The sequence below is a fragment of the Solanum dulcamara genome, chromosome 8 (genome assembly GCF_947179165.1).
Source record: "Solanum dulcamara chromosome 8, daSolDulc1.2, whole genome shotgun sequence".
Taxonomy (NCBI): domain Eukaryota; kingdom Viridiplantae; phylum Streptophyta; class Magnoliopsida; order Solanales; family Solanaceae; genus Solanum; species Solanum dulcamara.
The window spans coordinates 15,560,900-15,586,659 of record NC_077244.1 but is presented as its reverse complement, the minus strand read 5'-3'; the positions used below and the strand labels follow the sequence as shown (position 1 = coordinate 15,586,659).

At 34.4% G+C, this 25,760-nt stretch overlaps 1 long non-coding RNA gene across 2 annotated transcripts; it reads left to right on the top strand.

Annotated features, from left to right (window-relative positions):
* Positions 1-5,643: 5,643 nt before the first annotated feature.
* Positions 5,644-8,522, top strand: LOC129901567 (uncharacterized). Of its 2 annotated transcripts, XR_008769872.1 has the most exons (4): positions 5,644-5,791; positions 6,100-6,250; positions 7,657-7,831; positions 8,088-8,522. It is a non-coding gene; the product is annotated as an uncharacterized LOC129901567 (long non-coding RNA). The 2 variants fall into 2 exon arrangements; XR_008769873.1 differs by lacking the exon at positions 6,100-6,250.
* Positions 8,523-25,760: the final 17,238 nt, after the last annotated feature.

Below are 25,760 nucleotides of genomic sequence, written 5' to 3'. Positions count from 1 at the left end.
GATGCAATGATGTGGTGGTAAAGTGGAATTAAGGCTGTCGCACAATCTGTCGTATATAACTATCAAGCTAAGACTTCCATACAAGGACCTATGGGGGAATCAAAGTCTATATACCAAATCACAATCTCAATATCTCATCAATTTTTCACCTAGTTCGTGGTCAAGGATATAAAAAGGTGTCACATTTTCTTCTCAAAAAGAATTTCTATAGTTCTCAACTTTCCAAAATCAATGATATGATGAATGAGGATGAATGCATCACAACACGTATGGCATGGAGGAAATATTCAACTCAAAATATATAATACAAGGTTCAAAGTTCTCAAAATTTAACCTAAACATGAAATACACCCTTAATAGATAGTAATGGGAAGGAAATATATTGAAATAGGTGTTCACCCTTTTTGAAAATATTTTGGTACTCAAGTATGCTCAAAACCCCCAACTCAACCTCTCAGGCGGGCATTACAAGTCAAATAGTATCCTCAAGTATCTCTCACAGTCAAATCATGAATCACGTGCTCTAAAAGCAAATAAAATAGCAAATAAGGCCCCCACATAGGCTACATAGTACAAATAAGCCTCTACACGAGCATCACGATACAAATAAGCCCCCACATGGGGCATCACAATGAAATTAACAGTCCCAAATCATATTAAGACTCCATTTCAAAGTTTGTAACATACAAATGACTTATTACCCAATCTCATTCTCAATGAAAGTTAACCAAACCTACCTCGAAGGCTGAAACTTCACACCAACGCTCTAACCGGAGCTCAACTCACGAACATCAACTCTGAAATAATTACGCACTAGCAAGAATGACAAGAGTTCATCAAAAAGAGTTTAATGATACCCATATTGCAAGATTTTAGAACCGGTGTCAAAATTATCCAAAAATAACTTTGAAAATAAAAAGAAGAAATCTGAAATTTTATTTTAAAATTATGTTCTACAGTTCACGGGGAATTCATGATTGAAAAACCAATAAAAGTTGACTAATAATCAAGTTAGAAATTATCAAATCAGTTGTTATGAAATTGGGAAGAAAAAACCAACAAAACCCATTTGAAATTTTAATTTTGAAGATGAATTGAAAGATAAAAAGGGATGAAATTGATTAAGTAATGATGAAGGAATTTACTCAAACGAAAATCTTCAAGAAAACTCTCCAAGAATTGCCCCTTCTAAGCTCTAACAAATTGAAAATAATGGTGAAAATGAAAAAAATGAAATTAATTCCCGACTAGACACTATTCAGGCATAAATTACTCTTCGCGATCGTGGGTCACTATCCTCCGTGATCGCAGAGCACACTAAGATAAGCCTTCGCGGATGCGGGCTCAAGGCCGCGAACACGATGCACTGGCCGGACAACACTCCATGACCGCGGTACCACCATCCGCGATTGCGGGGAACAAAAGAGGGTATCTTCACAAATGCATGGAAAAGGATGCGAATGCGGTGAAGGATTATGCCTGCACCAGAAACCAACAATTTCCTAAACTCAAAGACTCCAATCAGACCCTCGAGATTCGTTCGGAGTCTGATTAAAATAAAATAGATATGCTAATACACTAAATTCAATATTTCAGACTCAATAGAATCATTTATTTTTTAAAAGAAGATTGTTATGATGAAATTACCTTTCTGGACCCCTTTTTAGCATAAAACTCAATTTTTAGCCTAATTTCTCAAAATAAAAACTAAGATCCTGGGCTCTAAGTCAATACTTAACTAGACCAAACTTGATGTTTTGGATGCAAGAAAACTAACAAAATTCCATCCGATGCTAAGATCTCAATATGTTGACCAAAGTCAACTATCTTAATAAAATCTTCCCACTCAAGACCTCAAATTGCCAAAATCACACCCGATCGCATAGAAAACAATACTAACCATCCCCATATTACATACAAAGTATGAAGACTAGGTAGAGGTGGGCATAAAATACTGAAAAACGAATTACCGAACCGAACTGGTTATTTCAGTATTTCAATATTCGGTATTCGTTATTCGGTACTTTGATTTTGGTATTCGGTACCGAAAGTTAATATTTCAGTATTCGATTTTTATACTTATACCATTCGATAATTGGTATTTACCGAATACCAAAATTAAATCTGTTGGGCCACCTAAAAGACTTCTTTTAAACATAAAGGGCAATAGGCCCATTTCTATAATTTAAGTCCAGCCCAAACCCAATAGTCTTTAAAGTCCAGCCCAAACCCAATAGTCTTTAACTTTTCTAACCCTAAGTCCCTAACACACTATTACACTAATACTTAACCTATTCACCTCAATACTTCAGTTCTGAGTTTAGAAGTTCTGAGTTCACCGCTTCACACCGTCTTCAGCCGGTCAGCCCTTCACCTTCACCGCTTCACGTCGCCATTACCTTCACCGCTTCACGCTGCCTTCACCTTCATCACTTCACTTTTAGGTAAGTTCTCTTTGCTTCTTCTCTTCCTCTTCCTCTTCCAGTCTTCCTTCTTCTCTTCTCCTCTTTTTTAATAGTCTTACCGAAAATGGGGTTCCCATAGGAGGACCATTAGTCAAAGCATTTATTTTAGAGAATATCAATGGATTTTTTTTGGTGTTAGAGGACCTTTCTAAAGTTTGAAAATATTAAAGCTTTTTGGTCAAATTTTAATGGTGAAAAAGGTTCTTTTTCTTAGAGTTCAATCTTTTTTTCCTTTCTTTAATAGACATCCGTAGATTTTTCTAAGCAATTTATATTTATATTGGGTTGGTTCCCTTGAAATATTTGGCTTTTGGGATTTTATTGGAACTTGAAAATGCGATTTTTAGGCTTTTACTGTGAGTTTTTTAATAGACTATATTCATATATATTTATGTCACTCTTTCATATGTCCATTTTTTAATTTGTGCCTTGATGCTCCAGTAAGTGTGACACAAAGAATGTAAATTTCTAAGTTTCTAAGTTTGATAACCACTGAAAGAATATAAATTTGAGAGTACTGCAGCATACCTTATTGAGTAGTATGGATCTATTTTAAATGAAGCAATATTTTAAAGATTTTGATCATGTGAATATGGCATCTTTCTTTACCTCTTAAACTTGTGAGTTGAATATGACATTTTTCTTTAATATTACGGTTGTCTATTTGTTCTAATTTTTGTGAATCTTCTCTTTCGCAAAATTTTGTCTCGCCTATCACTGTAGATGGTGTTCCTCTTCCTTTGACATAAATATCTTTAAAATGGTTCAAATGATGGTGTTGAGATCTATTGTTGGTGTTGGTGTTGAGATCTGTTGTTTGTCTCGTCTATCACTGTAGATGGTGTTGTTGTTGAGATCTGTTGTTTGTTGCTGCTGTTGTGTGTTGTTGTTGTAGTAGAGCTGCTATAGTGTAGCTGCTGTAGGTGTTGTTGAGATCTGTTGTTTGTTACTGCTATTGTGTGTTGTTGCTGTAGTGTAGCTGCTGCAGGTGTTGTTGTTGCTGCAGCCTACAGGTGTTTGTTGTTATTGTTGGATGTTGTTGTTGTAGGTTGTTGTATGTTGCATCTTGCACTTATAGAAGCTCAACTGCAACGGCTTTGGTGGTGTTGCAGGTCTGAAGTGTGAAGTTCCTTGAAGAGTTGTTGCTTGGAGTTGAAGCTCTGCAGCTCAGCAAGTTGTTACTTGGAGTTGGATGTTTCAGCTCTGCAACTGCAAGAATCAAGATAACCAATCTAAGGGGTGATCCTTCACATCAAGCTGCAGCTTCAGCGTGATGCTGCAGGTACCTGCACAGAAGATGCATACAAAAAGAAACTATACTAGTGTAGGAAAGCAAAAAAATGAAGGCAACAACTTTAATTTCAGCTTGGTTGTTAGAACCTGTACCTAAAGGGACAGCAAAGGCAAAGATGAGATCACTATGAGCATTTGCATTTTTAAGAAGGCGGCAACATTGTTTAGTTTGTTATTAAAAATCTTCACATCTTTTATTGTTGCTATTGTGAATATGATGTACCAACATATTCCGTGTGGATTTCGACTTCAATATGATATTATCGAATACCGTACCAAACCAAATTTTAATTTACCGATTACCGAATTATCGAATCAAAATTTGAAAGTTCGGTATTTGGTATATACTTTGAATTACCGACTACCGAATTATCGAACCCAAACTTTGAAAATACCGAACCGAATACCGAACGCCCATCCCTAAGACTAGGGGTGGACACGAATACAAGAAAATCGAAATACCGAATCAAACCAAATTTTTTCAATTTTTCGATTTTGGATTTCAGTTCGGTTATGATTTATGTTTTTATAATTTTGATATTTTGATTCGTTTTTTGATTATTGAGTTACGTAATTTGGTATTTTGGTTTAAATCAAAATTTATAATATTTTTGTTAAAAATTATTATACATATATTCACTCCGTCCATCTTTACTTGTCTACTATACTAAAAATAGATGTCCAACAATACTTGTCGAATTTATGAAATCAAGAGATAATTTTCACTTAGTTCCTAATTTACCCTTATCATTAATTAGTAGTCATTTCCTATTACATTCTTTAATAGATTGTATTTATTATATTTAAAGGGTGATATGATAAAATTACCCTTCTATTTATAGTTTCTGAAGAATTGTGCAAAATCAATAGTGGACAAGTAAAAATGGACAGATGGAAGTATATGGAAAAATTATCAGGAAAAATATTTTTTAATAAATAATTATTGATTTTGGCTATACTTTTTATTTATTACCATTTATAGAAATACATAACAATATTATGATATATTTGTCATGTATTAAAAGTGAATTATGCATGTAATATAAATGTATTATAAGTATTTTAAAATATATCATACTTTTTTGGTATGAAATTAACACAATGTATTATAAGTGTATTAAAGTATATGATAAATATCTTATTCATGAATAAAACTTGTATTATATGAGTTTTATAAATTATATTTGCTAATATGTATTAAAATTGCATTAAAATTATATTATAAATGTATTATAAGTGTCTAGTGAAAAAAATATTATTGTTATTTTCCGAATTCTGCGAATAATGAGAGCTTTAATGCACCATACTTTCCTTTAATATATATTTATAAGTTTCCTGGAGTATATCATATACAATAGCCCAACTACGCAAGCCCAAACTAGAAAAAAAACAATTAAATCAACCCATCAGTCCACTACAGTGATGCGGCATATTCCTATTCCTAATTTACTATTTCCTAAATCCTAATTCTAAGACACTAAAATAAGGAAAATTTTTATAAATATACTACATTAAGAAAATATTTATTATTTATAGCAATAATACTTTTTTATTAAATACTTATAATATAATTTTAATACATATTAGCGAGAATAATTTATAAAACTCATACAATACAAGTTTTATTCATGGATAATATATTTATCACATACTTTAATATACTTATAATATATTATGTCAATTTCTTACTAAACAAGTATAATATATTTTAAAACATTTATAATATATTTATATTATATGCATAATTTACTTTTAATACATGACAGATATATCATAATACTACTATATTATTATAAATGATAATAAATAAAAATTATAGCTAAAATCAGTAATTATTTATTAAAAAATATTTTTGTATTAATGTTTCTTAAAATAACCTAAGAGTCCACTACAGTGTTGCGGGCTTTCAGGCTTCAGGAACTCCATCTCCAATCGGCACGAACCATCAGCAAAGGCAGCGAACTCCAGCGGTAAACGACAGCTAATAGCGGCGAACCATTGGCTAAGCTGCGGCGAAACCAGCGGCGATTAAGGTACCATAGTTTTTAAATCTTTTCTGTTTTTTGTTCTTCTTCTTCTTCCCTTTCTGCTTTTCATTTTAATCGGTGATTTTGTGAAGAGACTGATTTTTTTTTCCTGATTTTGTGAGATGAGGTCATGAAGTTGTTGGTTCTACATGTTGTTGCTTCTTTTTTTTGAGTTTTTTTTTAATTCAATTTTGACAAACTGCTTTATTGAATTAGATAGTTATTATGAGTCTCTAAGTGATTTCTTCATGGATTCAGTTTCTGTTACTAATGGAATTGCATTAACTTTGTTTTCTCTTCTAAATTTTAAATAGATGGCTGATGAAAGTCAAGTTAGTGCGGCTGGTTCAACTTATAGTGTACCTGATATTATCAATGAATCCAATGACAACTCAGTTGACACCGTGGATCCAAAAAAAAGAAATGGAAAGTAGGTCTACTGCTTGGAAATAGCATTTCTGCAAGGTAAGACTGCGTACAATAGACCCTTGTGGTCGGGACCTTGCGCATAACGGGAGCTAAGTGCACCGGACTGCCTTTTTTACATGTATATTGGTGCAAAGAATTAACTATATGTGTTTGATTTCTTATTTTATCGATAAAGATTGGGTGCTTCATAAAAGAATATTGAAATTTTGCCCTATCACTAGTCATAAGGGTGAACGTTTGTTAGAGTCTATTAGTAATTGATTGCTTGATTGGAATTTGGACAATGTGTTCACAGTCACTATTAACAGTGCCTCTTCAAACAATGTTACAATTTCTGCATTGTCTAAGAAGTTAGATATGTGGGAAACTAATGTGATGGATGGTAAGCATCTCCACGTGAGGTGTATGACTCACATACTTAATCTAATTGTACAAGATGGTTTGAAGGAAATTGGTCCTTCTATCAAACGGGTAAGGCAAATGGTTAAGTATGTTGGTCATCTTCTGCAAGAACAAGAAACTTCATGAAATGTTGTGACATGCAAAAGGTAGAATGTGGTAAGATGTTATCATTAGATGTGTCTACTAGGTGGAATTCCACTGATTTGATGTTGGAGGTGGCAGAAAAATTTGAGAAGGCTTTTGAGAGGTTTGATCTTTATGATGATAACTTTAATTCTTATCTTTCTACTAATGTTTGTTAAGATGGTACTGTTGCAGCTTCAATCCAAAGTGATGATTGGGTAAATGTGAGGAATGTTATAAAGTTATTTGAAAGATTTTATGAGCTCACCTTAAAGGTTTTAGGTTCATGGTATATAACTTGTAATGTTTATTTTGAGGATATATGTGAACTTGATGCTTATTTGAAAGTGTGTATGATAAGTGATGATGTTGATTTGCGCTAATGGCTGAGGGGATGAAAGAAAAATTTAAGACTTATTGGGGGACTCCTGAAAAGATGGACAAAATGATTTTTGTTGCTTCTTTGTTGGATCCTCGTAATAAGTTCGAGTATGTTAACTTTGTGCTGGAAGAGTTATTTGGGAAAGAAAGTAAATAATGAAGTAGAAACTTATTTGAGGAATTTGTTTGAAGTCTATGTAAGAAAGTATTCGTAAGGTTGTAAAAATAATTCATCTTCAGGATATACTTCATCTACTCATTTGATTCATCTAATTCTGGTCCCTCTCAAAATTTGAAAACAAATACTTTGAGAAATAAGCTTCACATGAAGAAAAAGATGAAAGATTGTGGTAGTATTGGAGGTACTAAATCGAAGTTGGATAAATACCTTAGTGAAGATCAAGAGCCTGTGCCCGAGCCTGGATTTGAATCTGATTCTGAGGATTTTTAGATATTAAATTGGTGGAAAGTTAATTTTCCTAGGTTTTCCGTGCTTTGACAGTTGGCTCATGATGTATTGGCTATTCCAATGTCAGGTGTGGCATCGGGATGTGCGTTTAGCACCGGTGGTCGTATTCTTGATCTATTTAGAAGTTCATTGACTTCTGAATGTGGGCAATGCCTTATTTGTATTCAAGATTGACTTAGACAAGAGCCTAGTCCTATTTGTGTTGAAGAAAATTTGGAGTTCCTTTGAGAAAATTGAACTTGGTAAGACTTTATATTTTTTCTGTGTCTTTTACAAAGAAAAATGTCGTACTTATTTATGTTATAGTATAACATTTATTTAAATTATTTTTTAGAGATGACAGATAGTGGAAGAGACTCTTGCATTGTTGATCTATGATTGCGCTTTGCTAGTACTTAATGTGATATTGGTGGGCTGAGCTCAATACTTTATTTGTTTGATTATATCCTTTTATCTTGTAAATTTTAAGGTATATTCTAACTTTTAGTTTTCTTGAAGGTTGAAGTGATGCCTCATAAATCTAAAGTTTATCCACCTATTAGGGAACATTATGAGGTGGTTCAAGACAATGAAGAAGTGTGTAAAGCAAGGTGCTTGAAGTGTGGATTAATCCTTAATTTTCATCCGAAAACATGTGGCACATCTTCTTTGCATAAGCATTTCAAGAAGTGTTTTATGAAAGATGAAGAGAAGATGATTCGTATTTAAACACTTGAGATGATTTGTATTTAAATACTTGTTGTTACTATTATTTTATTTATCTGGGGGCTGCTACTGGTTTAGGCTTTTTAGCCTTTTAGACTACTACTATTTTTGTATTTTGTGTAGCTACAGTGGTACTATTTTCCAGTTTTCCTTTTGCAGTAATTATTAATTTGCTTTTACTGTGACGGCTCCTAGTTTCATACCATTATGAATGGATGATTTACAGAAGATTCTCTCCGCATTTTTTCTTGTGAGCACATGTATCGTCATAGCTGCATTAGTGGATGACGGTCGATCGGTGTTACTCAGTGATCACAGGCTTGTCAAGGAAAATGTGATACATGCTGAAGTTCTTTGCCCTTGAGGCTTATGTTTTTAATAGTATTTAGTGTTTAATATAATTGATTCTTCTTACTCAAGGTTGGAATTAGTACTATAGAATATGAAGTTCTGAGAAAAAAATCGTATATTGTAAATTACATGATTGTAGAGTTACTGTGATGTTATAAAGGAATTTTTGTTTAATCCTTGTTTATATCTACTGTAATTTATTTTGGATTGGGTCACTTTTGAAGTCGGTCTTTTTATGTAATAATTATGCCTAGGGGTGTACATGGATCGGGTTGGTTCGGATTTTTTACAAATCAAATCAAACCATTTGTGTCGGGTTATTAAATCTATAAACCAAACCAAACCAATAAAAGTCGGGTTTTTTGATATCAATTTTTCTCGGGTTTTTCGGGTTTTTTCGAATTTTTCGGTTTTTTCGGGTTTGTTGGGGTTTCTCGGGTTTTTCATATTCTAGTACAAAATATCAACATATAAGATGGAGGCAGAACACTATTTGAAGTTTTAACTTTATAATATAACTTTATAAGATGAACTTTTTTTGTATATTATTTAGATGAGCTTCTCAAATCCAAATCTAAATGTAAGAAAGAAAACAAAAATTATGAAAATATTTTAATTTTTTTTTATAAATTATATTTTAATAAATATTTTTATGTATAACATAATTTAAAAGTACTATATCTATAATCGGGTTGGTTTGGGTTCGGTTTGACTTTTTTTAGTTAAAACCAAACCAACCCTATAATGGTCGGGTTTTTTTTCCAAACACCAAACCAAGTCAAACCAAACCACTAGTCGGTTTTTTTTTCCGGTTTGGTTCGGTTTGTCGGTTTGTCGGTTTGGTGCGGTTTATCGATTTTCCCTGTACAGCCCTAATTATGCCTATAAGCCCTCCTTTATATAATTTATGATTGCTCATGGTAGATTTATGCAATAATTTGTGATATTGCATTTATGAAGTAACTAGTTAACATGTACGTTCTATGAAAAAAAATGTACATAATTTGCACGTAATTAATTTCAAAAGTCACGTTATTATATAAAGTATTCTATAACAATGGGATGAAAGTCAACCAGTTACTTGCATAACTTTTTTCTTGAAATACTGAAAAATGGAGTTAGTACTTAGTTGTATTTATTATGAATGCACTGATTGAGTTTTAAAAAAATCAATTTTTAACCGTAAAAAATATTCCAATTTACAAATAAAATTTGGCCCATTAAATAGACCCTAAACCGAAAACCCGGAAATTATTAAATTGAAATCGAACCGAACTAATTCGGTTCGGTTTTCGATCGAAATAAAAAAATCGAAACCGAACCGAATTACCGAACGCCCACTTCTAAATTGAAAACACTACGAGGAAGGAAAAAATGATTATTTCTCATAAAAAAATAATTTCTCAAGAATAGAGGTATTACAGTTACGATATATGAAAGGTCACTAACTGAAATTTTAATAGATATTGAATAAGCAAATATATAATTTAAATTCATATGTAGCTAATATCAATAATTAAAACTAAAATCAAATCTATCATATTGAAAACAAAAGTATAAATAGTTCAAAATCATTATTTGAATTATGGTAAAAACACTGTAATAAAATTAATTAAGAATATTATAGTAACCAAATGCTGACAAGAGGATAATAGGAATTATGTAAGAGCATATATGATTTTGATTAATATAAAAAATAAATAAAATAATTTCAAAATTATTATTGTCAAAATTACATAATGAACTAAGCTTATATTGATTACTTTTCATAAGTATTTTATTAAATACAGGTCAAAGTTCTAAATATGTTTACATTCACTCATTCAAAATTTATAATATCATTTTATAAAGAATTAACTATTAAAATTACTCAATAAAAATATAATTATAATTAAGTTTATCAATAGACCGCACAACGCGCTGGTACGTGTAAAAGGACAGTTACAGTGTAACCGTCTATAGCATTCCTATGCTATAGAGGGATTTCCCCTTTTATAAATCAGATTCCAAAAGAGTAGCATAACAATTGGTGAATCTTCTTCCATGAGATGTGATTGTTAATTTTGATCTTCTCAATGTGATTTTGAAGTTCCCGAGGGACTGTTTCTATAAGAAAATCGATATTTCAGGTTCTATCAACAATAAATTCCTTCACCGGATCATTTTCGAGCCTTGGTCCTGGCTTTAAGAATGAATCTAGTAGACCAATGCCAATCCAATTTTCCCATCAAAAGTGAGAAGATCATTATTGATTTTACATAGCATGTGAGGTTCTGCAACATGTCTGTAATTTAGTAGTTCTTTCCAATTTTGTGATTGTTCTTAGTTCCACCTTCTTGCAGCTGAGTTAACTCTAATACAAGACTCTACCTTCAAATATTCAGCCCATAGACTTGGGACGGTCTTGAGTTTACACCACCACTTAATAGAAAAAGCGTTTTGTATATCAGTGAGAGTTTTTAACCCAAGTCCTTTTTCATCCCTAGGATAACACATCTTGTCCGAAGTACTTCAATTGTACTTTATTTTTCTTTCACTTTGCCCCTAAAATAAGTTAGCCATGTATTTTTCAATCTCATTCAATACTTCTTTTGGATGAGAGATGGTTGCAAATAAGTACATGATTTGATATTGAAGAACTTCCTACCAGTGATAAAATTCTATCTTACCACCCACTTATTCTCTTCAAGATTTTGTCATGATATCTTCATAGTGGGTAGTTTTATTTCTCCCAGTGTAAATGGGGTATCCTAACTATGTGAAGGAAAAATTCCCAGCTTTGAATCAAGCAAGTCTTTTGATTCTCTTGTAATTAAGTACCCACAAAATCATAATAAGATTTTAGAAAACTGCATTTAACATTATTAATCTTCTGACTTGAAACTTCCTCATATTTTCTGAGTTGTCTCACAATGGTCTTAATGGAAAAGTCATCCCAAGAGGTAAAGATGATAACACCATCTGCATAGGCTAGATGATTGATCTTAGGAACATCTGTGTTCATACTATAACCAATGTATTTATCCTTATTGTAAACCTTATAAAGAAGTTTGGACAAAAATTCAATAGTTAATATAAACAAAGAGGGTGACAAAGGATCTCACTATTTCAATCCTCTTGTGGAGTGGAAGAATCTTCTCCTTTCCCTATTGATAATGATAAAATATCAAACACTGAAAGAAGTCACCAAACCAAGTTAATACAGAATTTATAGAACTCAAAATTTCCTTAGATTGAAGATAATACACAACTAAGAAACTCGATCATAAACTCTCCCTATCTAGTTTAAAAATAATTTTTCCTTGTCTACCTCTGTTGATACTATGAATTATCTCTTGGGTAAGTAGAGTTTTTTCAGTGATAAGTCTTCCACTTATGAACCCAATTTGGTTATCAGATATTAACTTTGGTAGAAATTTGTTAAGTAAAGAAGCCATGATTTTGGAAATTATCTTGTTTGAAAACTTAGTGAGACTAATAGGTTTCATTTGTGAAAAAGTAGTAGGCTCATCAAACTTAGGAATAACGATCATACAAGTATGCGTGTAAAATTTTATGAGCCTTTTTTCACAGAAAAAACTTTGCACAAAGTTAATCAAATCAATTTTAATAATGAGCCAACACTTCTAAACATAAAACCATTAAATCCATTGGGACCACCAACACTATTTGGGTTGATATCCATAACGACCTTCTCAATTTCAATTTATTTAGAAAATATATCTAAAACTTGGTTTTCTTCCTCAGAGATCAAAAATATCCTCTGTTGCTGTGAATAGGTTTTGAAATGTTCCACAATCACATCTCCAATTGCCTTATTCCCTTCTGTCCAATCTCCATTAGAACTATTTATCTATAGATCTTAGCTCTTTTCCGTTTATGTTTGATGGTGCTGAAGAAGTATTTGGTACAAAGATCTCCTTTCTCATTTCATTGGATGTTGGCTTTCTATTGAAAAAATATGTCTTGGATGTCCGTCGACTTTTAAATTCAACATTTACCGTATTGAGCTCATGTCTCTCTATGTCAGTCCCCTTTGAGTCCATTTTCTCCTTCTTCTAAAGCTTAAGATTTTCAAACTTCTTCACCATTTCAAAAATATCTCCAACAGTATATTTAGATCATTGTTACAATATTCTAGCCACTCTTTTCAGCTTTTTTTGAAGTATCCACAAATGATTTCCTAGATATGGTTCTTGCCAAGAGTTCTGAATGAGTTGTTGAAAATTTTCTTATATTATCCAGAAATTAAGAAATCTGAAATATTTAACAACATTAGTGAAATTGAAATTACAAGTAAGATGGAGTAGATTATGGTCAAAATCACTCTCTGTCGTATGCTTAATCATAGTGTCCCCCATGGTGTTAATCCATTCCTCATTATATAAGACCCTGTCCAACCTCTTATAAATTATATTCTCTCTTTTTTTTGACAGTGGTTCAACTATAATTTATGCCACTATAATTGTATTAACCCATTCCTATCATTATGGATAAGTCTGTGGGGAAGAAATCTGGACTAGAAAACTTTTGAGTAGTAATTTAGAAATTTCGAGACTAGGCCACACTTGGACGAAATCTGAGTCAAGTGAGGTCTAGGTTAATCCAGTAATGTATTAAGATTGATTTTTGGGTTTTGATTGTTCGAGATGATATCCAAGAAATTAAGGAGACCGTACAGCTTTATGAAATTAAATTTGGGCAAATAGAACTCTCGAAATTGATCTTGGTGTGAAATGGTTATTTTAGAACATCTAGGTTTGAGGTTGTATTGTGAAATGGGGGCTTGGGATGTAAAATTTGAGTTTCTTTCTCAATGAAACCCGATATAGAAAAAATAATCCCACTAAGGTGGGATGGGGCCGCTATAGTTATCATGACCCAAACTAGGGCCAAGCCGCGACATGGCGATCGGGATACAAGGGAATCTAACCATAATCCATCTTAGTATACATCGCATACATAAGGAAAAGAAGCATTTTAAAAGTAAGCGGAAGAAATCAACTCAAGGGGATGGGACTAAGGGAAGTCAACTCAATAGATGTTCAAACCGGACTACATCTTAAGCCGTCTAAACATGCCTCTAGTTTAATCTTTGATAGGGAATTAAGACAAGCTCCTAGATCATCTGAACAATAAGAAGAAGTCAAAATGATAGCAACAAGAAATAAAGTCATTGCCCTCGATAAGATGAGGACTCACCAACTCTTGATATCTAATCAACTCTAGCCACGAATAGGATAATCGTGAGTGTCATCCGCCTCTATATTATGAGACAATGTAGGAAAAATATGTGTTAGTATGTTTGAATGTACTAAGTATGTGAGGTATGCATGAAAAAGTAAAGGAACATAATCAATATACCATAAGATGCATGACCAATCATAATGAACATGAATAGCGCTTAAAGCATTTGTAAACATATGAAACTCATGGTTAATGCATATCATAAAGACTTTATCATATAACTCATAGCTTAAATTTAACTTGTGTGGGATAGGAACGTTAGCCGACATCTTAAGACCATGCGAGCTATTACATAAAATCCGATGAAACCCTCATCGAGAAGGGGGAGGCTACCTTATCAGGGTATACTCCATCATGTTACTCATCTCAACTCAACTAAACTATGCTATACATGAATCCACTAACTAGGCCATGAAGGTAATCCTACGCGGGCAACATAGTTTGGGACTTTAGGTTGCTGCTAGGATTCCCTTAGGTAACTAACAACGTTATCGGATCGAACCCCACCTAGAAGTCCTCTCGGTGCTTAGTCAATATCCCAATGGAAACTCTTTAAAATATTATCACAACATAATAGGGAAATATAGTAATTTCCTATCAATTCATCTTTAAAACATATTAGGAATAGCTTATGAACTTAGCGATTCATAAGAATCCATAACTCCATTGAGAATTATACTTATCACCATCTTTAACATGATTATGTGAGAAGTGAACTTATCACACCATAATAACTTCCTTGATCTTAGTTTTGATCATCATTATAAAATCATAAATCTCAATTTTAAATCATGAAAACGTCCTTTAAACATCATTGAACTCATGATCAATTCATGAAAATCATCTTTAACTTCATAATCATATCTTGAAATTAGCTTTATGAATGAGCATTCATAATTCATCTCAAAATCATGAAATTCATATGAAAATATGCATATAATGATTATTGATAATATCTAAAAATGGAATTGAATCAACCCAATACAATTCATCAAAACTAGGGTTCATAACTCAATTGAAATTGAAAACAATTTTGAGAAAACTTTGGGGATTCATGGGTGAAAGGGACCCATGAATCAATACCCACATACCTTGATTAAAATCACTTAGAATTGAGAAGAAACTTGGAAAAAAAAATCCAAAATCCTAACTTAAAATTGAAGAAGAAACCTTGAGAGAATTGAGGGTTCTTGCCTTAGGAAATTTAGAAGAATGACTTGTGAATGAGAGAATTTTAAAGAATTTGTTATTTATAGGGTTGAACATGGCCATAATAGTGTCTAGGTTCATTGAGCCGAAAGTTGGAAAAGACACAATCATCTCTTATTAAACTTTGGACTTTGGACCTATGAAACCCTTCCTATGGGTCATAGAAGAATTAATGAGTCGTCAAAATGACTCATCCTGCGGGTCTGAGAAAAGGCCTGAAAATCAAGTGTCTGAAGTTTGAGAAGGAGTCATGTTTACGACCTATAAAATTTATTATGACCCATCAAAGCCATCCGTCCTGTAAGTCTCAAATACCTACAATTTCATAGGTATCTAAAGTTTTGTGACGAGTCATTCTTATGACCCATAAAAACTTCTACGATCCATCCTGTCAAGTCGTACACTTGACCTTGAGTGACCTCTAATACAAGGTCTCTGAACTTCGGTTTACAAGGGGTTCTTACAGCCCATCATCAAGATGACGACTCATCCTGTTGAGTCGCAGAACCTCTACTGAGAGCAACATCCTACTTTGCTCGAGGGGTCACTCTACGAGACTCACCTTTATGATCAGTAGAAAGATCTATGAGCCATAGAGTGACTCGTAAACATGGATCAGTTCAATAACATTTTGAGATTTTTCTCCTTGGTTCCAACTTTCCAACTTCCAAAATCTTATAATATATCCCCCTTAGGAACATTCGTCCTCGAATGAGGTTAACTTATCATAGAAAGGACACGGAAAGAGGACTACTAAACCAACATGATCATGATGACACCTTAAAATGCATGAAACATGAAAATTTTAACTTAACATAAAATCATTACTTTTAAAATCAACTTTTTTCATGAACATGCATGTATATAAATGACATAGCAGGAACTGAATACGTAAGGGTTCAATCAAATTTGAACAAGAATAACTTACTACTTTAGGCTCGAGTAGAGGGAAAATGGTACGGGTATCATTTCATCATATCCGCCTCCGCTTCCCACGTAGCACTTTTGTAAGACCCCAAAATCTAGAAAGTCAGAAAACAAGGATCAAAACCTAAAAATCTGGAAAGCTGCAAATTTTGGGCACCAGGTGATGAACACGGAGGCCATCACAGGCCATGGTAATCACCACGGACCATGGTGATGTTCCTGAAGCTTATATATGTAGGGTGAGGTCCACAACAGGTCACTACGGATTGTGGTGAGTCTACGGGCTGTGAAGCCTTCCGTGGTGACCCCTCCCCTGAAGCCTCGACACTTGATCCCAAGGCTAGGACTACGACTGGACACCATGGGCTATGGAATATTTCACGGACCGTGATGAGGTTTATGGTGGTCACCCCTACAGGTCAAGTTGCAGGACCTGCACCATGTCCACTCTTCATGGACCATGGTGAACTTTACGGACCGTGAAAAATCCCGTGAAAAAAGTTCTGAAACTTTCCCTACAACTCTCAAAATATTTTGAGTCTAAGTCCAACATCACGGAAAACACCACGGACCATGGTGAGCACCACAGGCCATGATGGGTCATCCGTGGTGAGCGCCAGTTGTAGTTTAATGAGGGGTATTTTAGATATTTTCTATTCTTTAATTAATGTATGTGGACGTTTTTGGTACTAGATTCACTATGAAAATATCCTAAATACTCTTTAATCTACTCTTTTCCCTTATTAACTCCCAATCAACTAGAAGACTTCTCTTTCAAGGTTCCCCCAAAGGTCATCTTCTTCATCTAGATTTTGGGCTAGGGTTTCTTCAGGAACAAGTCTCCTTTTCCAGTTCTAAGGTCAAATTCAATTAAGGTGTGTAGGAATTAATCCATGGGTCCCTTTCACCCATGGAGTCCGAAGGATTTCTTCAAAATTCTCATAAATTTTAATTAGGTTTGTAACCCTAATCTTATGAATTTTATTGGGCTATTTAAATTATGTTTTTAATTATTATTTTTGATCTTCATAACGAAGTTTCCATATAAATTACATGAGTTCTAAGTCCAATTATGATTGTCCATGCATGAAGCCTATTTTTCTATGGCGAATTATAAAGTATGATTAGCAATTCAATGATTTTAAGGTATTATCATGATTTTTAAGTCAATTGGTGATGCATTCATGTTTTACCCTAATTTCCAAGTATAAATTATGATTATGTATTTCAACTATGATCATGAATTACAAGTATATTTCAAATCATGATTTTCATGCAAATTATGGAAAGGATTAGTTAGGGCTAAATGTAGTGCCTTAAGGTATGATATGAATTATGTATGAACTACGACTATGTAGGTACTTCATGTAATGTGAAAGGACAATACCCGCATTGCACTTATGTTATAAAAATGAGCTACTCTGTGATTTCAAGCCTATGATTATAACTATGATATATGTTCATTATGATTTCTATGCTATGTATGTATTCCGTGGGATTTAACTTAGCACGAAGTGGACTTGATGGATTAGCTAGTAGATCTAGATATACCGTACGTATCACCCGCCTAGCGGGGTAGAGTTGGCTAGTAAATTCCCCTTTTTTCAATGTAGGGGCAACATCGGGATTCTATGTTATAGCTCGCATGGTCTTAATGCCGGTTATGGTTCCTTTTCCATATATGTATGATATCTTATGTACTTTTACGATACTAATTATGCTTTTCAAATGCTTGATCATTATGATTCTCTCATGTCCTTACCTTTCTTCTCTTATCATGCATTTTAATTGATCACTGTATCTCATTATTTACGTTGCAAGTCATACCCTCATACTTAGTACATTCAAACGTACTAACGCATACTTTTACCTACATTGTCTCATAATGTAGGGGTTGAGGATTATATTCATCCATGTGACTAGTTGAGTTCCTACGGCGAAGTCTTGGTGAGTCCTCATCTATGGAGGACAAGTACGAGTTGTTGTTTTTACATCCAAATACATTTACTTCTTTACTTGAGGGTGATCTAGGGACATGTCTTAGCCCCGCCCATGTTCATGACTAAAGGCATTATTTGACAAGTATGTAGAGTCTTATGTTGTCAGATCATGTTTCCCTTATGTTTATGATAGAATCTTTTCTATGATGTTTCCGCATTTGCTATACCTTATGTATGCTTACGATATAAACAAGAGTCTTGGTTAGGGCCCTTTAGGATTTCGATCTCAGTATTACAACTAGGCCCTAGGTCGGGTCATGACAACTTTATACTTGTTGATTCCTCCATAACACCTTGACGGATACAACCTCTTTTTTCCTTAACTTCTTAACTTTCTGGTCTAAGATTTCCACCAAAACTTCTTCATAAGTTAAATCCTCTTTAACACTTATATCTTTCAATAGAACAATGGAAGTTGGATCACCCATGAACTTTCTCAACATAGACATATGAAACACCGGGTGAACCATAGGTAACTCAAGTGGAAAATCTAACTCATAAGCCATCTTGCCAATACGTCTTAATATATTATAAGGTCCAACATATCTAGGACTCAATTTCCCTTTCTTACCAAAATACATTACACCCTTCATGGGTGAAACCTTCAAATAGACATCCACCTCAAATTCAATCTCTCTTTTTCTAAAATCAAAATATGACCTTTGACAACTTTGAGCAGTCTTCAACCTCCCCCTTATGAGTTTTACCTTTTCCATAGTATCTATTACTAAATTGGACCAATTATGGCCATCTCGCCTACTTCAAACCATCCTACCGAGAACCTACATCTTCTCCCATACACTGATTCAAAAGGAGCCATTTGGATGCTAGAGTGGTAACTATTATTCTAGGCAAACTCAATCAATGGCAAATGTTAATCCCAACTTTCTTTCAAATCAATAACACACGCCTTGAATATATTTTCTAAAGTTTGGATCGTTCTTTTGGCTTGACCATCGGTTTGAGGATGAAAAACGGTACTTAACTTGACCTTTGTACTAAGACCCTTTTGAAACCACTTCCAAAAGTGTGAAGTGAATTATGTATCTCGATCCGATATGATGAACAAGGGCACACTAGGAAGTCTTACCAACTCACGAACATATAATTTAGCATAATCTTCGGCACCATAAGAAGTCTTGATTGATAGAAAATGAGCCGACTTAGTCATCCGATCTACAAAAACCCAAATGGAATCATATTGCTTCTGAGTATGAGGCAAACCCATTACCAAGTCCATATTCACATCTTCCTACTTCCAAGTAGGAATTTCAATGTCTTGGGCTAGACCTCTCGGTCTTTGATGCTCAACTTTAACTTGTTGAGAATTTGAACATTTAGCCACAAATTCCTCTATGTCCTTCTTCATGCAATTCCACCAATACACTTCCCTAAAATCAAGATACATCTTGGTGGAACTCGAATGAATCAAATATTATGAGCTATGAGCCTCATTCAATATAAACTCTATTAACCCATCAACGGTAGGTACATAAAACCGAACTTGATAACGAAGCACACCATCTCCCCCTTGGGAGAAAGCCTTAATGGCTTTTTTGGCAACTTACTTCTTGAACTCAACTAACACCGGATCGTGGTCTTGCTTAGCCTTAACATTCGCTACAAGAGATAGTTTCGAATCATTGTGAACAAGAACACCTCCATCATCGGAGTCAACCAACCGCACACCTAAAAGTGCCTATCTATGAACATCTTTGATCAATTCTTTCTTACCTTCTTCAATATGTGCAACACTACTCATGGACAATTGACTTAGTGCATCGGCAACCACATTAGCTTTGCTCGGATAGTACAACACACTCATGTCATATTCCTTCAACATTCAATCCATCTTCTTTGCCGAAGGTTCAAATATTTTTGCTTAAACACATATTGTAAACTCATATGGTTGGTGAATACATCCATATGGACACCATAAAGATAGTGTCTCCAAATCTTCAAAGCAAACACAACCGCCGCTAGTTCAAGATCATGGGTTAGATAGTTCTATTCATGCACTTTAAGTTTTCTAGAAGTATATGCCATTACCTTACCATATTGCATAAAAACACAGCCAAGACCAATCCTTGAAGCATCACAATACACCATATAACCATCGAACCCTTCCGATAAAGTCAAAATAAGAGCGGTAGTGAGACGATCTTTCAACTCTTGAAAACTCTTTCCACAAGCTTCCGACCATTGAAACTTTCCTTCTTCTGAATCAACTTGGTCAAAGGTGACGAGATTGATGAAAATTCTTCCACAAATCTCCTATAGTAGCCGTATATGCCCAAGAAACTCCTAATATCCAAAGAAGATAATAGTCTAGTCCAATTCTTAACAACATCTATTTTCTAAGAATCAACCATAATACCTTCACCGGACATAATGTAACCAAGAAAACCTACCTCCCTTAACCAAAAACTCACATTTGTCAAACTTGGCAAGTAATTGCTTGTCTCTTAAATGCTCTTCCTCATTCCGAGAGTAAACCAAAATGTCATCAATGAACAAAATTTCAAATATGTCCAAATATTGTTTGAACACCTATTCATCAAGTCCATGAAAGATACAGGGGCATTGGTCAAACCAAACAACATAACTAGGAACTCATAATGGCCATACCTTGTTCAAAATACCATCTTGGGAATATCACACTCCCTCACCCTTAATTGGTGATAACTGGAATGAAGATCTATCTTGGAAAAGTAACTTTCCCCTTGCAATTGGTCAGACAAATCATCTATCCTTGGAATTGGGTATTTATTCTTGATGGTTACTTTGTTTAATTGCCTGTAGTCAATGCATATACGTAATGAACCATTTTTATTTCTAACAAAAAAATAGGAGCACCCCATGGGGATATACTTGGTCTAATGTAATATTTATCTAACAAATCTTTAAATTGATCCTTCAACTCCTTTGATTCCACCGAGGCCATTCCGTAAAGTGGATTGAAATAGTTGAGTACCCGAAATAAGGTTTATACCAAAATCAATCTTCCTTTCAGGAGGGACACCGGGTAAATTATTGGAAAAGACATCCGAAAACTCATTAACAATGTGGACTGACTCTAGAATAGGGGATTCAGCATTTTCATCCATAATCCTAAAAAAATAATAGATACAACCCTCAGAAATCATTTTCTGATCTTTAAAGCACGAAATGAATTGACCTTTGAATACGGAATTACTATCCTCCCATTCTAGGATTGGCTCATTTGGGAATTGGAATTTCACCACTCGGGTTTTACAATCAATAAAAGTGTAAATGCATATAGCCAATCCATACCAAGGATAACATCAAAATCAGTTATCTCAAGCTCAACTAGATCACATAGGGTAAGTTTATGGATAACCAAAATCGGATAACTTTTATAAACTCTTTTAGCCACAACTGACTCACCTATGAGAGTATATACAGAAAAAGGCTCTAACAACATTCGGGTCTAATATCGAATCTCATGGCCACATAAGGGGAAATAAAAGACAAATTTACACCCGGATCAAACAAAGAATAAACATTATAGTAAAACGCCCGTAACATACCGATAACAACATCGGGATTCTCCTCCACCTCTTGCCTACAATGGAGAGCATAAAACCTATTGCTGCATTGAACACCCTTTGGTTCTACTTGAGCACCTTGAGAAACTAGGCCTTGAGGACGAGCATCTTTGACCTTGCATTCCTTAGCATGATGACCTGGCTTACCACACCGGTAGCACACATTCAACCTGGCTAGATATTTACCCTGGTGGTTCTTACCACACTTCTTATATGCGGGAGTAACTTGGCCAATAGGAGCACCTTCTCACCCCTTAGGGTTGGGCACCCTATCTTTATCAAACCTTGGGGTAGTGGAATTAGAAGACCCTTAGCTATTGTACTATTGGCGATAAAAAAAATGTCCACCACTTCCAAAATTATCCTGAGAGAATTCACCACCATCGGTCCTTGGCATCTTGGACTCCTTATCCTTCACCTTTAGCTTTTCACTCTCTACTTGCTCCGCATAGGTCATAAGTCTAGATATGACCATTTCCCAAATCAACATAGCTGTTTTGCACTCTATTGAGATCATATATAACACACCCAATATGAACTTGCTTATATGAGCTCTTGAGTCGGCAACTATGAATGGAGCATATTTTGTCAATTCAGTAAATTTGAGGGCATACTCCCACTCATACCACCTTGCGTAAGGTTGATGAAATCTTGTACTTTGGCCTCCCTCAACTCCAATGGAAAAAATGATCAAGAAATACTCCCTTGAACGCATCCCAAATCACAGAATCTGTGTCTCTCGGCCTCTCACTTTTCCAATGATCAAAGCAAATTTGAGCAACATCCTTCAACTGATACGTGGCCAACTCCACCCTTTCAATCGGGCTAACCCCTATGATGTCCACAATCATGTGGATACTATCAACAAACTCTGGTGGATCCTCGTCAACTTTAGAACCCTAAAATTCCAAAGGATACATCCTCATAAATACACAAACTCTTATTGTCGCCGTACCCACATTTGAGTTCATGGGAGCAACCACTTCACAGTTAACTTGGGCCATAATGGCTTAAGCAAGTACTTGAAAACCCGCTTAGAACTTGGCATAATAAACTTGATTATTCATAGGATCATTCAGAACTTGTGGCTCCTCCTAAACCACATTTTTTCTAGTTGGGCATCTTCATGGAGGGATATTCTAAAAATCACAAAGAACAAGCATTAGAGAGAGAGACTTAACCACTCTATCATATGACATAGATCATGAAAGAAGTGAAACTTTTCCTAAGATATCTCGTAGCCTCCTATTGATGAGTATGGTATGCTTCACACCAATGAATAAGACTTTAATCAGCGTGGTATGTTAGAATTCCTAAGACTCTTTTAAACCTTGTGCTCTTGTCACAACCTAAACTAGGGCCAAGCCGCGACACAGTGATCGGGATGCAAGGGACCCTAACCATAATCCATCTTAGCATACATCACATACATAAGGAAAAGAAGCATTTTAAAAGTAAGCAGAAGAAATCAACTCAAGGGGATGGGACTAAGGGAAGTCAACTTAATAGATGTTCAAACCAGACTACATCTTAAGCCATCTAAACATGCCTCTAGTCTAATCTTTGATAGGGAATTAGGACAAGCTCCTATATCATCCGAACAATAAGAAGAAGTCAAAATGATAGCAACAAGAAACAAATTCATTGCCCTCGATAAGATGAGGACTCACTAACTCTTGATATCTAATCAACTCTAGCCATGAATAAGATGGTCGTAAGTGTCATCTGCCCCTACATTATGAGACAATGTAGGAAAAATATGTGTTAGTACATTTAAATGTACTAAGTATGTGAGGTATGCATGAAAAAGTAAAGGAACATAATCAATATACCATAAGATGCATGACCAATCATAATGAACATGAATAGAGCTTAAAGCATTTGTAAACATATAAAACTCATGGTTAATGTATATCATAAAGACTTTATCATATAACTCATAGCTTAACTTTAACTTGTGTGGAATAGAAACGTTAGCCGATATCTTAAGACCATGCGAGCTATTATATAAAATCCGATGAAACTCTCATCGAGAAGGGGGAGGGTACCTTATCAGCGTATACTCCATAATGTTACTCATCTCAGCTCAACTCAACTAAACTGTGTTGTACGTGAATCTACTAACTAGGCCATGAAGGTAATCCTACATGGGCAATATAGTTTAGGACTTTAGGTTGCTGCTAGGATTCCCTTAGGTAACTAATTGTGTTATCAGATCGAACCCTACCTAGAAGTCCTCTAGATGCTTAATAAATATCCCAATAGAAACTCTATAAAACATGATCATAAAATAATAGGGAAAGATAGTAACTTCCTATCAATCCATGTTTAAAAAATATTAGGAATAGCTCATTAACTTAGTGATTCATAAGAATCCACAACTTCGGTGAGAATTGTACTTAGCACCATCTTTACTATGATTGTGTGAGAATTGGACTTATCACACCATAATAACTTTTTTGATCTTAACTTGGATCATTATTATAACTTGTTTGATCTTAACTTTGATAATCATTATAAAATTATATATCTCAACTTTAAATTGTGAAAACTTTCTTTAAACATCATTGAACTCATGATCAATTTATGAAAATCATCTTTAACTTCATAATTATAACTTGAAATTAACTTTATGCATGGGCAGTCATAATTCATCTCAAAATCATGCTAATCATATGAAAACATGCATATAATGATCATTGATAACATCTAAAACCAGAATTGAATCAGCCCAATGCAATTCATCAAATTTAGGGTTCATAACTCAATGGAAATTAAAATAAACTTTGAGAAAAAATTGGGGCTTCATGGTTTAAATGGATCCATGAATCAATCCCCACATACCTATATTGAAATCACTTAGAATTGAGAAGAAACATTGGAAGAAATCTGAAACCCTAGCTTGAGATTGAAGAAGAAACCTTGAGAGAATTGAGGGTTCTTGCCTTAGGAAATTTAGAAGAATGACTTGTGAATAAGGGAATTTCAAAGAATTGGGTATTTATAGGGTTGAACTTGGCCATAACAGTGTCTAGGTTCATTGAACCGAACTTTGGAAAAGATACAATCATCTCTCATTAAACTTTGGACTTTGGACCTATGAAACCCTTCCTACGAGTTGTAAAAGAATTGACGAGTCATCAAAACGACCCATCCTACATGTCTGAGAAAAGGCTTAAAAATTAGGTCTCTAAAGTTTGAGAATGAGTCGTGTTTATGAACCATAAAATTCATTAACGACTCATCAAAGCCATTCTTCCTGCATGTCCCTAAAACCTGCAATTTCATTGGTCTCTAAAGTTTTGTTGTGAGTCATTCTTGTGACCTATAAAACTTCTACGATACGTCCTGTAAAGTTTTAGATTTGACCTTGAGAGAATTCTAATACAAGGCCTCTGAACTTCGATTTACGAGGGGTTCTTATGACCCATTATCAAGAAGACGACTTATCTTGTTGAGTCTTAAAACCTCTCTTGAGGGCTGTCACATGTTAGCCACACTAGACCAAGAAAAGGCAAACTAATCAACATCCTACTTTGCTCGAGGGTCACTCTACAACTCACCTTTACGAGCCGTAGAAAACTCTATGAGCCATAGAGTGACTCATAAACCTAGGTCAGTTCAAGAATTTTTTGAGATTTTTCTTCGTAGTTCAAACTTTCCCGCTGTCGGGGCCTTACAATAGTGGGACAGTTACAGATTTTATCAAGGAAAAGTCTTTAAAATGTTATTATTTGTGCAATTTCATTTATGGAGAGCTAAGGGTGACTTAGGGCTCTTTGTTTTCATTTTTCCACCAATATTTTCGGTATAGATAAGTTATTCATTCCTCAAATGTGCAATTCGATTCTTAGACTTTAAAACCAATGAGAATTCTCTTAGGGGAAGGTTTTGGCTTGAAATTAATGGTGGAAAAGGCCTAAGTTGGGTGAGATGTTAATGAAATTATCCAAGGGTTAGGATTTTTATATAATCTGGATAACTTAGGACATTTTTCATGGATTACTTGTATTCTTTATTTTCTTTAGACCAAGAACAAGCAAAAGCATTGGAAAAAGGAAAAGCTCCAGTTCTTTTGAGTTTTTAAGGCTTGTTTTATGGAAGGTGATGGTTGTGTTTTCTCGTTTGTGTTATATGTGCTTGTTAACTATTTTACTAGTATT